This window comes from Salvia hispanica, chromosome 1, assembly GCF_029641045.1.
Source record: "Salvia hispanica isolate PSC_SH4W2 chromosome 1, Shi_PSC_v1, whole genome shotgun sequence".
NCBI lineage: Eukaryota > Viridiplantae > Streptophyta > Magnoliopsida > Lamiales > Lamiaceae > Salvia > Salvia hispanica.
Window position 1 is genome coordinate 51,060,876 of NC_142692.1, and position 14,630 is coordinate 51,075,505.

Sequence of the window (14,630 nt, forward strand, 5' to 3'; positions counted from 1 at the left end):
TATAATTTCGTGCTAGAAAAATTTTATTTATAAAGAAACGTGGGCCTCCGAATTATTGTTAATCTTATTATTACTAATTAAACATGGCCCTCATAATTATTGTGTTGCCTAGTTGGCTACGTTAAATATTCCACAACGCATTAATTACGTAATTTTTCTTTTGTCGTATAAGGTATCTCATTAACATTGCTCTTGTGAAAATAGATTTACTAGGATAACTTTCTTTTCTTATTCATTTTCATCACGTACGTACATGACCTAAACAGGAAATAAAAAAGGCAACTTCCCCTTCTAATTATTTGATTCGCATTTTAAAAATAGTGATGGCAGGCCACCGACGAAAAAGTTTCAGTGTGATTGTTGGAAAAAACGTGTGGAAATAAGAAAGGTTTTTAGCCTTTCTTCTTCTAAGTCTTTTTGGCTTTTCAACTTACGTAACCTCCGAGTGGTTTATGAGGATCTTTAATGTCAAGATTTTTGAAGTGGTCCTCTTATATCTTATAAATAGGTGGATTTGAGAGATGAGAAATATACCAACAAAAATAATTCTCTCTCCTCTCTAGCTCTCCATATCATAGTGTGCATTCTAGGAGCATTGCATAGCTCGATTCTCGGAACTCCATCAAGTTCGCCGGTGTCTAGCGGGTTTGATGTGCTTTTACACGCTAGGAGGAAGTCATTTTATCTTTGGGGACAATACGTCATTCCGTGAGCACTAGCCGGGGTGTTATTTGTCTTGCGGAAATAGGGTTTTCCTCGACTTGACTTTTAGCTCAGTTTGCTTATTTTTCCGTTGTAATTTTCATTCCACTAATTGTTGTTATTTTCCTTTCGATTGTTATAGTCAGAGTACTGCTTGTACACATCTTGGGAATTTTATCTCATTATTTCTAACAATCGCAAGACAAATTAGTGTACTCTTCTAAGACAGGATTATGCTAATTGAAATTGAAGGAAACATGAGCTCCAAAGCTGGAATGAAGAAACAAACAATCGCAATGTTCATGGGCTACGAAATGGTTAGTTTCTTGAGATCCATTCTCTTGAGAATTGTGTTTATCGTTCGTCATTTGACAAGCAAGACCAATTTAGACTTGGTAGTAGTAATTGGGATGCATGGATTGTTGAATATGTCAATGCGCATATGGTTCAATATAATTGTGTACTTATTGTTGGAGACAATATTGTGCATATTATTTGAACGTGTTGTTATAAACAACAAAGATCACGAGGTGGTCGCAATGGTCTCCGACGTGAACCATGGTAATAATCCTAATGAATGGTTTATTGATACATATGCCACATGTCATGTGTGTTGTGAGAGAAGCGTTTTTTCTACTTACAAATCTGTTGGAGGTAGAAAAGTACGCATGTGAAACCAAACCTCTTTTAAGGTGGTTAGTGTGGGTAATGTGTTCCTAAAATTAGGATCTGCAAAGGTTCTTACCCTTAAGGATGTGCTGCATGTCCCTGACATCCGAAACAATTTGGTGTCAGGCTCACTTCTAGTAAATCATGGATTTTTTTCACTAGAATTTGAGTGTAAAAATATTATATTGACCAAGTATGAAGAGTTCATAGGTGAAGGCCACCTAGTGAATGGGCTTTTTGAGATGAATGTTATGGTCAATCATCGTAGAAAAGGAATACGCAATAAGGAAGATGACACATCCTCTTATTTGTTTGAGTGCTCTGATTTATGGCATAATAGATTAGTAAATCTTAATTTACTAAAAGTAGATAAATTTAACTCACAATAAATATGTAAAGTGTGTTGAAGCCAAAATGACTAAGCTGTCGTTCCATTCGGTAGAGCGGAGCACAAAACCTCTTGAGTTGATCTATCCAGACTATGTGATTTGAAATTTGTGCAAACTAGAGGTGGTAAAAGGTATTTCATCACGTTTATAGATGATTGCACAAGGTATCGTTACCTTTACTTATTAAGAAGTAAAGATGAGACAATTGAAGCGTTTAAAGACTTCAAAAATGAAGCCGAAAATCAACTTAATTGTCGAATTAAGTGTGTTCGAAGTGATAGAGGTGGTGAGTATGTAGTGCCGTTTGCAGAATTATGTCATGCAAGTGGTATAATTCACCAAACCACAACTCCATATTCTCCCCAGTCGAATGGTGTTGCTAAACACAAAAATCGAACACTTACAGAGATGATAAATGTGAAGGATCTGGCAGCGGAAGCGTTCAGAATTAAATCAAACAAATAAATCACATTATAATCAGATCTATTTAGCAGATTATTTAGACAAATTCTATTCGTGTAATTTTCACATGTATCATGCTCATAACTTGAATTAATCATGCTTTAAGCATAATTGAACCTAAAACATGCTTTTCTACGGAGCGGAAATAATACCTTGTTGATTCTCCAAAGAATCGACGATGGCTAGCGACTTCTTCTTTGAATACTAGACCACGGATCTTCACTCTGGTTCCCGAACTGTATTCCAATATCAGTGTGGGCTGACCTTACCAGAATACTAGGACTTAAATAAAAGAGACAGAAATTCGACTCCACGGAGGAGAGGAAAAATTCGACCAGCACTATTGGGGGGGGGGGGGAATTTTTGGAAAAATAATAATGTTATTTTTCTGTCTCCTTTATTCTCTTATTTATATTAAGTTTTTTTTGGGCCCACACAGAGATCTATGGAAGGTTTTGGATATGGGCTCATCCAATTTACTTTTTACTAATTAAATTGAACCCACAATTTAATACAAGCTTTAATTGGAATATTACGAGCAACCACTACAGAAGTAATATTGAACTCTTCCCATCCAAATCCGAAATTATAAGTAATCCGGGTTTCCGTTTTAACTTTCATTTCCCGCACTTAAGATGAAAATGTCCATTAATTAATTAATGTCTGCTATGCGCTTAATTAATTAACTTCTTATTAATTCCAAGAGTGGACTTAGCATGAAACGCTTATTTATTTTTCTTAGAGTAATCAAACTCCAACTAGCTAGGTTCCGAATAATAAAACCTTGTTTCACGCTTGAAAGTCGGTATTTGTTTCTCGGTGCGCACAAAAGGAAATAAACAGGTTCCCTTGGTCCAGCAAATCCACTAGATCACGCGGTCTAGGAACTCGTTGGTCGTAGGAAATCCTGGTCGTCGAACACACAGAGCACTCTTTCAAAAAAACCCTCAACCACTTTACTAAACCTAGTATAGGGAAGTAGGGATCGATCCCACAGAGATGGATGCGTAATGATCGTGTTCAAGGATTTGGACTTGTTTTTGGGGTTGGCTGCTGCCACGCATTTTTCTTGGGTTGAGGAAAAAATAAACTTGACTTGGAAATTTTAAAACGGCTACGCTAACAACTAGACCTAGGCGAAGCAACAAAGAAAACTATCCGATCTATCACTAGATCTAAGAAACTACTCTAATTACTTAGACTCGGGAAACAAACTGACTGTGGGGACCATGACTGAAAAAAAAACAGAGTACGGACGAAAAGCTGGCAGAATAACTAACTCTGGTACTAACGAACAGCGACATCATCTTCTTCAACCAAATTGCGTAAAAACTCATAAGAAAAAACAACAGGAACGAAATCAGAGCAGAGCAAACTAAATCTAAACCAATTTGATGCATAACAACAAGAACTAAACAGATCCAGAGATGCTAGACGAAGTAAAACAGGAAAACAAGCGGAAAACTCAAATCCATCCAACAACTCCCCTTACTCACTTTGGATCCAACCTCAGACGCTAAATCCACTCTGGATCCAAGCGTCCGACACAAACTCCAACCAACAGAAACATTTCATAACTTCAGATTTTAACGACAACCTCCAATAAATCAACAATCCACAGATCTATCACCAAATTCTCAGATCGAGTACCACATCATCAAAATAAAAACAGAGATCGACATAAAACTTGTTAAAATAAACTCTCAGCGGCAAGATCTACGTAAATCAACTTGAAATATCACAAATAAACGCAAACCAACAGAAGCGAAAGGATAACAAGTAACACCAACAGCCAAGTCGACTCCCAAAAGTGAAGTTCGACCGCAAAAATGCAAAAACAACTTAAATTTAAAGAGATTGTATCTTCGCCGACACGCGGACGGTGTTGCAACTGAAACTTCTGAAGAAATAAACCCCTTCGTGACCCAAACTACCCCAGATCTCCCATTTCCAAGTGTGTGTTGTGTGTATGAGCTAAGAGTGAGCGAAAAAAGTGATAGCGTCCTCCTTCGTGTATTGCACGCTCTTCTATTTATAGGCGTTGGAGTGGGGCCCAGCGAGGTATAGATAGACTTTGTTGCCCTCAGCTACCGACTCCCTCCGTCACGTCTTCTTTTCCTTTTAAGTCTGCTCATTCCACTTCATTCCTTCGCTAGATTGTTTCCTTCAGCATTCCCTCGATCTAGCGATTCTGTCACACACCTGGCTTAGAAAACGTGTTATACCCAGCAAAATGTAACGCTTTTCACCATATAACCGATGCATGAAATTAGCCTTATCAACGCTCCTCTTGAAGACATTGTCAAACGAGACTCACCTCGCGCACGATTCAATATAATAGCAATCCTAGCACCGCTAGATATTAATCACCACTACCCAATATATCAGAATTATTGGGTTACTGAAAAACCCGCACCATTTGATAAGTCAAAGTAATGCATAATCAATACCGTATGCTCAATGCTAACCTACATTGATTAAGAAACAAATATTTATCAAGACCTCGCCTTCAGTAGATAGCCCAAGGACAAGTATTGCTGTTAGATCCGTTCAGTGCTTTACCACACCAATGTCATCTTGTTTCAGTAAGGCTTTGAAATATGCGGACTGACATTGCAACCTTTCACGATGGATAGTCTAATTCCATCTAGGTCGTGAAATTCTTCTTTTTCTTTGTTTAGGACTGACCGTGTTATGTTAAAGTGGACGACGCCCACAACCGGTCTACTAAAACAAAGACTTAGACTTTGTTAAGTTAACTTATACATTTAAACATGCAATAACATCCATTAAATGTAAAACATAACAACATTATGACAAAAATAATCTATTTTATTCCTTGGAAAATAAAATAAGAGTTTTACAGTATTCAATCACTCGAAACGTGATTTCTAGTTTACAAACTCTAACAATCTCCCACTTATACTCAAAACACTTTCGAGTATACGAAAAAATGTGCTAACGTCTAATTCTCCCACTTATACTGAAAGTAGATTGAGGTCTTGTATTAGTCGAACTCCATTCCTTCAACATGGCTCTCAAACGGCTTGACCGCTAATGCCTTCGTGAAAGGATCTGCCAGGTTGTTTTCTGACTCAATCTTGACCACTTGTATGTCTCTTCTCTACACAATGATATGATACTTCTCTCTATTTGTTTACTCGCTTTATGAGCCCGCGGTTCCCTCGAATTTGCCACAACACCAGAATTGTCACAATAAATGGTGACTTGGGCAGATTCGTAGCCACACCTAATTCCAGAAGGAAGTTCTTAAGCCATAAAACCTCCTTTGCAGCCTCTGAAGCGGCCACATATTCGGCTTCCATGGTAGAGTCCGCAATGCATTTTTGCTTTACACTCTTCCAAATTACAGCTCCACCTCCTAAGGTAAACACATATCCGGAAGTAGATTTTCTCGAATCTACATCAGCTTGAAAGTCTGAATCTGTATATCCTAAAGGATAGAGTTCGACTGCATTGTAAACTAGAACATAGTCCTTAGTCCGATTAAGGTACTTGGGTATGTTCTTTACGGCAGTCCAATGTCCTTGGCCCGGATTTGACTGATATCGTGCTACCATGCCAACAGCAAAGCAAATATCAGGTCTAGTACAAAGCATATCATACATGAAACTACCTACTGCCGAGGCATATGGTATTCTTCTTATCTTTTATATCTCAGATGTTGTCTTAGGACACATCTCTTGAGATAAATGGATGTCGTGTCTGAAAGGTAAGAAACCTTTCTTGGCATCTTGCATGCTAAAGCGTTTAAGTACTGTATCGAAGTAAGATTCTTGGGATAAGCACAACGTTCTCTTTACACGGTCACGAAGGACCTTGATACCGAGAATGTGTCCCGCATCACCCATATCTTTCATCTCGAACTGGCTTAACAACCAAGTTCGTACTGATGACAACATCTTTTTATATCTACATATAAAACTAAGAACACAACATTTCCTTTTTCAACCTTCTTATACACGCAGCTCTCATTAGGGCATTTTTTGAATCCAAACTTTTGAACAGTTTGATCAAAACATTGGTTCCATGATCTAGATGTTTGCTTGAGGCCATAAATGGCCTTCTTAAGCTTCCAAACCATGTGTTCATTGCCCTTTACTACATAGCCTTCGGGTTGTTCCATGTAGATAGTCTCCTCAAGACTACCGTTTAAAAATACAGTCTTAACGTCCATCTGTCATATTTCACAATCCATGTAAGCTGCTATAGACAAAAGTATACGGATCGATTTGAGCATGGCTATTGGAGAGAAAGTCTCATCGTAATCAATGCCTTTGTTAGGTTTGGTATACTGAAAAGCATGTTTCGAGCAAGTTTCGCGCGAATAGAATCTTGGTTGTATACGTAAAACTCTACAATCCACTTTTAACTCGATTCAGTATTATTCGAGCAGTCTCGCACGAATAGAATCACTATTATTATTACATTGTGTTTGCTTGTGCATTTATAAGATGTTTTATAAACATTTAAATGTATACGAAGCAAACAAAGTCTAAGTCTTTTGCTTAGTAGACTGGTTGTGGGCGACATCCACTTTAAGGTAACACGGTCGGTTCTATGCAATGCTTTGCAAAAGAAAAAGAAGAATTTCACAACCCAGATAGGCTTAGACTATCTATTGTGAAAGGTTGCAATGCCAGTCCGATTATTTCTAAGCCTTACTGAAATAAGATGACATTGGTGTGGTATAACACTGATCTAACAGCAAGACGTGTCTTTATGCTATCTACTGGAAGACTAGGTATTGATAAAATACTATTTCTTAATCTACATACGTTAGCATTGAGCATACGGTATTAATTATGCGCTACTTTGACTTATCAAATGGTGCGGATTTTTCGCAACCAAATACAGCTTAGTAGACTAGTTGTGGGCGACGTCCACTTGAAGGTAACACGGTCGGTTCTACGCAATGCTTTGCAAAAGAAAAAAAAAATCACAATCCAGATAGGCTTAGACTATCTATCGTGAAAGGTTGCAATACCAGTCCGATTATTTCTAAGCCTTACTGAAATAAGATGACATTGGTGTGGTATAGCACTGATCTAACAGCAAGACGTGTCTTTATGTTATCTACTGGAAGACTAGGTATTGATAAAATACTATTTCTTAATGTACATACGTTAGCATTGAGCATACGGTATTGATTATGCGCTACTTTGACTTATCAAATGGTGCGGGTTTTTCGCAACCCAATAATCCTGATATATTGGGTAGTGGTGATTAATATCTAGCGGTGTTAGGATTGCTATTTTGTTGAATCGTGCGCGAGGTGAGTCTCGTTTGATAATGTCCTCAAGGGGAGCTTGAACCATGTTTTATTATTCAGAAAACTGGCCAGTTGGTGTTTTATTACTCTCTGAATAATAAATAAGTGTTTCTTGCTAAGTCTACTCTTGGAGTTAATAAGATATTAATTAATTAAGTCCATAGTAGACATTAATTAATTAATGGACATTTATATCTTAAGCGCGAGAAATAAATAATAAACAAAATGGAAACCCGGATTACTTGTAATTTCGGATTTGGATGGGGAGGTTAATATTATTTCTGTAGTGGTTGCTCGTAATATTCCAATATAAGCTTATATTAAATTGTGGGTTCAATTTAGTTAGTAAAAAGTTAATTGGGGTGAGACCATATCCAAAACCTTCCATATATCTTTGTCTGGGCCCAAAAGGAACTTAATATAAATAGGAGAATAAAGGAGACAGAATCGCACTTTTCTTTTGAAATTTTCGTTCCGGAAGACTAAATTTTCTTGATTTTCTCCTCCGTGAGTTTTTCAGCTCCTCTTCCGTGAGGAATTTTCTGTCTTCTGTATTCGAGTCCTAGTATTTTGATAAGATCAGCCCACACTGATATCAGAATACAGTTCGAGAACCAGAGAGAAGATCCGTGGTCTAGTATTGAAGATCATTACGTGGAGAAGGCGCGAGCAATCGACGATTCTTTGGAGAATCAAAATCGGTAACCCTAAACCGTAGAAATCATGTTTTAGGATTTATATTTTCTTAGCATGAATTATTTGCGTTCTAGCATGCAATTATCTGTTTAACATGTGAATTGATTAATCGCATAATCGGTCAAATAGATCCGTATCAGATTTATTTGTTTTGTACAAGTCTTCCGCTGTGCAAGGGGCACCAAACCCCAGCAGCCTTCCCGTTGGGTATACCCCTTAGCCACTAGTCTTGCCTTGAAGACTTTAACTCGTCCATCGGGTCCATGTTTACATTTGTATATCCACTTGCTCCCAGTGGCAGTACAACCTTCGGATAGGACAAACAAATTATAAACGTCTTTGTCTACCATTGATTGTAGTTCCGAATCCATTGCTTTCACCCATTCGCTATCTGAGGAGTGATCAAGTACATTCGCGCTTCTGCAAGATTCCAGGGATCAAGTACATTGCTGTCCGAGGAGTGATCCATGCACTCTCCCAAACCAATGTATCTTTCGGGCTCATGTGAGACCCTCCCACTGTGGCGCGGCACTACAACATTTGGTGTAGAAGTTGAATTTTCTGGAATTGTTTGTACACTAGGTACTTGTTCTTGGTTAATGGAACTTGTGACTAAAGTCAGCTCATGTAGAGCCATTTCACTGCTGGACTTATGATTCATTACAAAGTCTTATTCTAAGAATGTGGCATGAGTGCTCACACTGACTTTCTTATCTCGGAGACTATAGAATTCATAAGCTTTCGATCCTCTAGGGTAACCTATAAACACACATACCTCCGTCCTTGATTCCAGCTTAGTTGGATCCTTTTTCAATACATGAACCGGACACCCCCACACTTTGAGTTGTTCCAGATTAGGCTTACGCCCAGTCCACAACTCATATGGGGTAGTAAGAACTAATTTTGAAGGTAAATTGTCTAATATATGGCTCGGAGATAGCAAGGCATGTCCCCAAAATGAAATTGGTAACCGTGCATAACTGATCATCGAACGGACCATGTTTAACAAGGTCATATTCCTTTTTTCAGCTACGCCATTCTGCTGGGGTGTGCCCGGAGCAGTCAATTGGGATTGATTTCGCAACACTAATAAGTAGTCCAAAAACTCGGTACTTAGGTATTCGCCTCCGCGATCAGATCGCAGGCATTTGATACTCTTGCCATGATACGTCTCTACATAAGCCTTAAACTCCTTGAACTTGTCAAAAGTTTCAGACTTGTAGCGCATCAAATAGACGTATCCAATTTTTGAGAAGTCATCAATGAAGGTGATGAAGTATCGAAAACCTCCCCTTGCCTCGGTTGACATTGGTCCACACACATCAGTATGAACGAGCTCAAGTACTTCCTTGGCCCTATTACCCTTTGACCTAAAAGGTCTCTTAGTCATCTTGCCTTCTAAACATGATTCACATGTTGAAAACGACTGCTTCTCAAGACCTTCAATAAGATCTTGATCAACCATAGCATGGATCCTGCTTTCGTTGGCATGACCAAGTCTAAGGTACCATAAGTACGTTTCGTTCATTGAACTTGAAGGTTCTTTTCTCTTATTTGAAACTCTCGATGTTGTATTGAGTTCTGATTTACGTTGATTAAACTGTGTAGAAGTGATTGTGTACAGATTGTTTTCCATGATACCACGACAGATATAAGAACCATCTTTCTTAATAATTCAATTGTCATTAAAAGAAATCGAATATCCATCAAAAGATAATTTAGAAACTGAAATTAAATTTTTTCTAAAAGAAGGTATCAACAAAACATTCTTCAAAATAAAAAATCTATCACTACTAAAACGTAAATAAACGTCTCCCACTGCAACGGCCGCCACTTTTGTAGCGTCGCCCACCTGGACCTCGATCTCACGATCATGTAACCATGTTGTCACCTGCATTAAGTCAGGATCAAAACATATATGACCAGTAGCTCTCGTATCAATAACCCATGAATGAGTACTTGTCGAAGCCAAACAAGATTCGATGTAGCTCCAGACCAATAACCCATAGGTTAGCTGTGCCTGGTGTGGCTGAAGGAACAACAATTGAGTCAAGGAATGCTACATTCTTTGAGAATGATCACCCTTGCAAGAGGCAGGAGGATCGTTCTAGTGAAAGAATAATGGTTGAATTCACTAGTTCTAATCCTCCAAAAAGGACGAGGTTAAGTCCAGGGGACGTAGAACCAAGACGTGGTAAAAGAGTTAAAGTTGCTAAGACATTTGGTCCCGACTTCATAACTTTTATGTTGGATGATGAACCAAAGTCGTTGGCGGAAGCGTTGTCTGGCACACATGCGTCATTCTGGCTATAAGACCTTAGGGTGCAAGTGGATCAATAGTGAAATTGAATCAATTATGAGAAATAACATATGAGTGTTAGTAGACTCGCCAGAAGGCTGTAAGACCTTATGGTGCAAGTGGATCCTGAGAAGGATATATAAAACTGATGGTACTATTAAAAAGTACAAAGCTCGCTTAGTTGTGAAAGACTTTAAGCAGCAAGAATGATATGACTTCTTCGACACATATTCACCCGTTACGAGAATCACTTCTATTCGGATGCTTCATGCAATTGCCGTTGTGCACAATCTTGAGATTCACCAATTGGATGTGAAAATCGCATTTCTGAATTGTGAATTAGAGGAAGAAATTTATATGGAGCAATCTGAAAGGTTTGTAGTATCTGGCCAAGAAAGGAAGGTATGCAAGCTAGTAAGGTCCCTATATTAATTGTTCCGCCTTAAACCACAAAGTCACAACAAGATCAATTATTACTGAAAATTCCAATGAATTTTTGTTTAACCCAAAAAAGAAAAATTGAATTCAATTTTAAAACTTATTTTTAAAAAAATTGCTAAATTTTAGAACTCATTTTTTTTTATAAAAGAATCACCAACATAAACTAGTCTGACCTAATACACTTGGCATCACTCTTACCCATATATGAATATTATTGTAGTGTTGGTTTGTATTTTTTATGTATTTATTTGATTTTTTAGGTATAATTGTTATATTTCCAAATATTAGATTATTATTTTATTAGTATAGAATTATTTAAAATTATAAATAAATTTGTATTAAAACTACACAATGATTCTAGTTCTGAACTGGAATCGACCGGTTCTTTAATTACAAGAAAAATAACACTTAAGGACGCTTTTTTATTCCATTAGGGACGCTAATATGTATTGCTAAATACATCACCGACGATTCTAAAAGCGTCCTAATTGGTGGTGTGCCAAAGAAAAATAAGGACGCAAAAGGGAAGCGTCGGTGAATTAATCAATGTAGGGATATTATTAAAAAGCGTCTCTAAATATGCAATTTAGAGACACTATTTAAAATCATCCTAAATGAACTTAGAGACACTGCTAAAAAGTGTCCCTAAATGAATTTAGAGACACTATTAAAAATTCTCCTAAATGCAAATAAAAAGTGTCCCTAAATGCAAAATATAGAAGCTATCTATTCCAAACATTAGCAAGCATAGTAAGAAGCATCAAATTACGAATGAAGTAATTTAAATTGGACAAAAAATTCTTTACAATCTGATTCAAACCAAGTTCAAAAACCAAAATTCTAGTAAAACTGTTATTTCTAGCTGAGATGTTCTACACATAAACTGCCCTAAATTAACAAGATCAAATCACCTTGTATCTAACAATAATAAAGAAACATAGCTCTGCTGCAATGTACTTCAAGCTATCAACCTTTTTCAATGCTTAAAAGTCTTGAGAGGCAGCTTAAAAGTCTTGAGAGGCAGGGAGAATTCAGTCTCTAACTCTTCAACGACTGATCAATGAATTTCATTACTTTCAAGCCAAATCCACATCAAGGAAGTTCTGGCACGTTTTCTTTAATCCTGCAGATTCAACATAAAATAATTAACACCAATTCTTCATATCCTCAGTTATTTACATCTATGTTACAGAAGCTTGGGAAAACTCAAGAGTCTTACATGCTCAAAAATGTTCTTCAATGGGATATCAAAAGTCCCAACTAAATGGACTTGTTTGCCATTCATTGCTATTATCCATGCAGGAATGTTCAGGTTGATAATCCACCTACATACAAACATATTGATAATCAGATTGATAATTATACTCCAGCAAAAACTTATACGAGTATAGATTCACGTATTGATAATCCACTCACATACACACTTCAGAAACAAAAAAGAAACAATCTTGTTTTCATTCAAACAAAGTTTCACATTTAATCTCAAATTAGTTTTTTATCTTACAACTTGTAGTATGCACAACTAATACACTACCAAGTTATGGACTTCATTATCATATATATAAAGCAAAACAAGTTATGCATTTCCTTATCCATCCACTACTAATATCAATATCAATATCAAGTATATTTGAAAATTTTAATTTCACTTCAGGCAGAGATCATTTTAATATTCAGAAAAGGTCACCTGGTATATTTATTTGGGAGCATCAGATTTAGACATATGAGTAGTCAAATAACATACCTAACAATAATTCTTTTCAAGCTCTGTTATATTATGGCTGGCAGAGAGTTACGCAACCCTACAGTCCACTGCGATAAGGTTGAATTTTATGAAGCTATAAGTAAAATTCAGTACTCTACAATATATTTATGTATGCAACAATATTGAGCTTCTATAAACAATGAATTCCTAGCTCAGGCTATCTAGAGAAAGAGCTTGTTCTTACATAAGTAGACTTGCTTGCCACAATCCCTGCAAGAAAATGCCAAGATTCAGTAATATGGCAACAAAATCATTGCACAAAAAAGGGGTTTTTGCTGCAGAGGACTCACTCAAATTTATGAAAGCAGAACTCCCCTACCAAAAAAGTCCAAGTTTAATTGAAAAGTGTCATCTTTACATTGTGGCTTGGCAGTAAGTAGAATTCTTTTGTTTTGCTTCATCGTCTTAGCAGCCTTGGCAAGAGCACAGCAGTAAAGGCCTTCTCAACCGTGAATTCATTGCCATCTGCTTGCTTCAGATACAACTGTTCCATCTTTCAACTTATCAGAAACTCTCAATCCTAATCAAATAATAAAATTAATAATTAAATTTGCAAGAAGAATAGGTGTTGAATAAACATTTTCCAGAATCAAAACACTATACACAAACAAGTACAGAAGCATTCTATTTGTGAGAAACATTTGTAAGCCCCACAATACATCATTTGATCCCCTGAATCTGTCACTTAGTTTATCAGTGTACAACAACAAAATATTTATATGCAAATACATTCATATTCAATACACTCCAGATATAATGACTACTGAACTTATCATCTTCCAGAGTTGTTTCGTTATTTCAACCTGTTGATGATCATTGTCTCAGACTCTAAGTTATAAAAAAAATAATAAACTTCTAATCTATCTTTCTACCATCTTAATGTTATGCATAGAATAGGGTTGAGACATACAAAAACTATTCACTCACTTTGCCATTCAACCAGTGCCACTCCAATTTCCATCTTAGAAAGAGCTTATAATGCTGTAGAGAGGAATACCAATAACTAAATCATCCTTATGAAACACCAACAAGATGAGGCTAAAGAACAAGAGCTTATAATTTTGTGTGCATGAATATATTGTAACATACCTTATGGAATCAATGCCCGAAGCGCAGAGCAAGAGCAAGTGCAGAAAGTATAAGTAGCTAAAAACATGGATATCCTCAAACACTACGATGTACAGTAGATTAAATCATAGTAACAGTAAATGTAGAAATTCATCTCGGTTAAAAACAATATATATATATATATATATATATATATATATATATATATATATATATATATATATATAGGGGTGCACTAGGGTGCCACCATAGATATGATAACACCATACCACCAATATAGTCCGTTAGATCTCGTTTATGGACGCCTAGGATTAAGTTTCGTGAAAAAACACGGGTTTGCAGTGTACTGTATTAAATATTGCAGTCTACTGTATTAGATATTGCAGTAGTGATACTGCAATATTGCTGTGTTAAGACTGCAATATTTAATGAACAGCACTGCAATTTGGTAACATAAAATTAGAAATTTCCTATTTTACCCCTCCGTGTTTTTACACGTGGCAGCATGACAAGCACACGATTTTCAGATCCAATGGCCTAAAATGGTGGTATGGTGTTACAATAAAGAGGGTTGTCATCTTAATACATCCCTATATATATATATAGGGTTGCGTTAGTGTGCTAACTAATTTACAGTAATAACTAATAACTTTCAATATTGTGTATTAAAATTATCAACACTAAGACATAATTATATCAATACAACATGTAAATTTAAAATGTCAACACAAAGACATAAGTTTATCAGCACAAGAAGATTGATAAATTTATGTCTTTGTGTTGATGTTTTTAACATACAAAATTGATATTAGTTATTAGTTATTACCATAACTTAGTTAGTATTTG

General features: G+C 36.5%; 1 long non-coding RNA gene across 4 annotated transcripts; it reads right to left on the reverse strand.

Moving 5' to 3' along the window:
- Positions 1 to 11,716: 11,716 nt before the first annotated feature.
- LOC125185408 (uncharacterized) lies at positions 11,717 to 13,975 on the reverse strand. Of its 4 annotated transcripts, none has more exons than XR_016134418.1 (7): positions 13,806 to 13,975; positions 13,644 to 13,697; positions 13,007 to 13,200; positions 12,901 to 12,926; positions 12,696 to 12,763; positions 12,171 to 12,276; positions 11,717 to 12,074 (listed from the first exon to the last, which is right to left on the reverse strand). It is a non-coding gene; the product is annotated as an uncharacterized LOC125185408 (long non-coding RNA). The 4 variants fall into 4 exon arrangements; XR_016134416.1 differs by having other exon boundaries at positions 13,007 to 13,236; XR_016134417.1 differs by having other exon boundaries at positions 13,644 to 13,975.
- Positions 13,976 to 14,630: the final 655 nt, after the last annotated feature.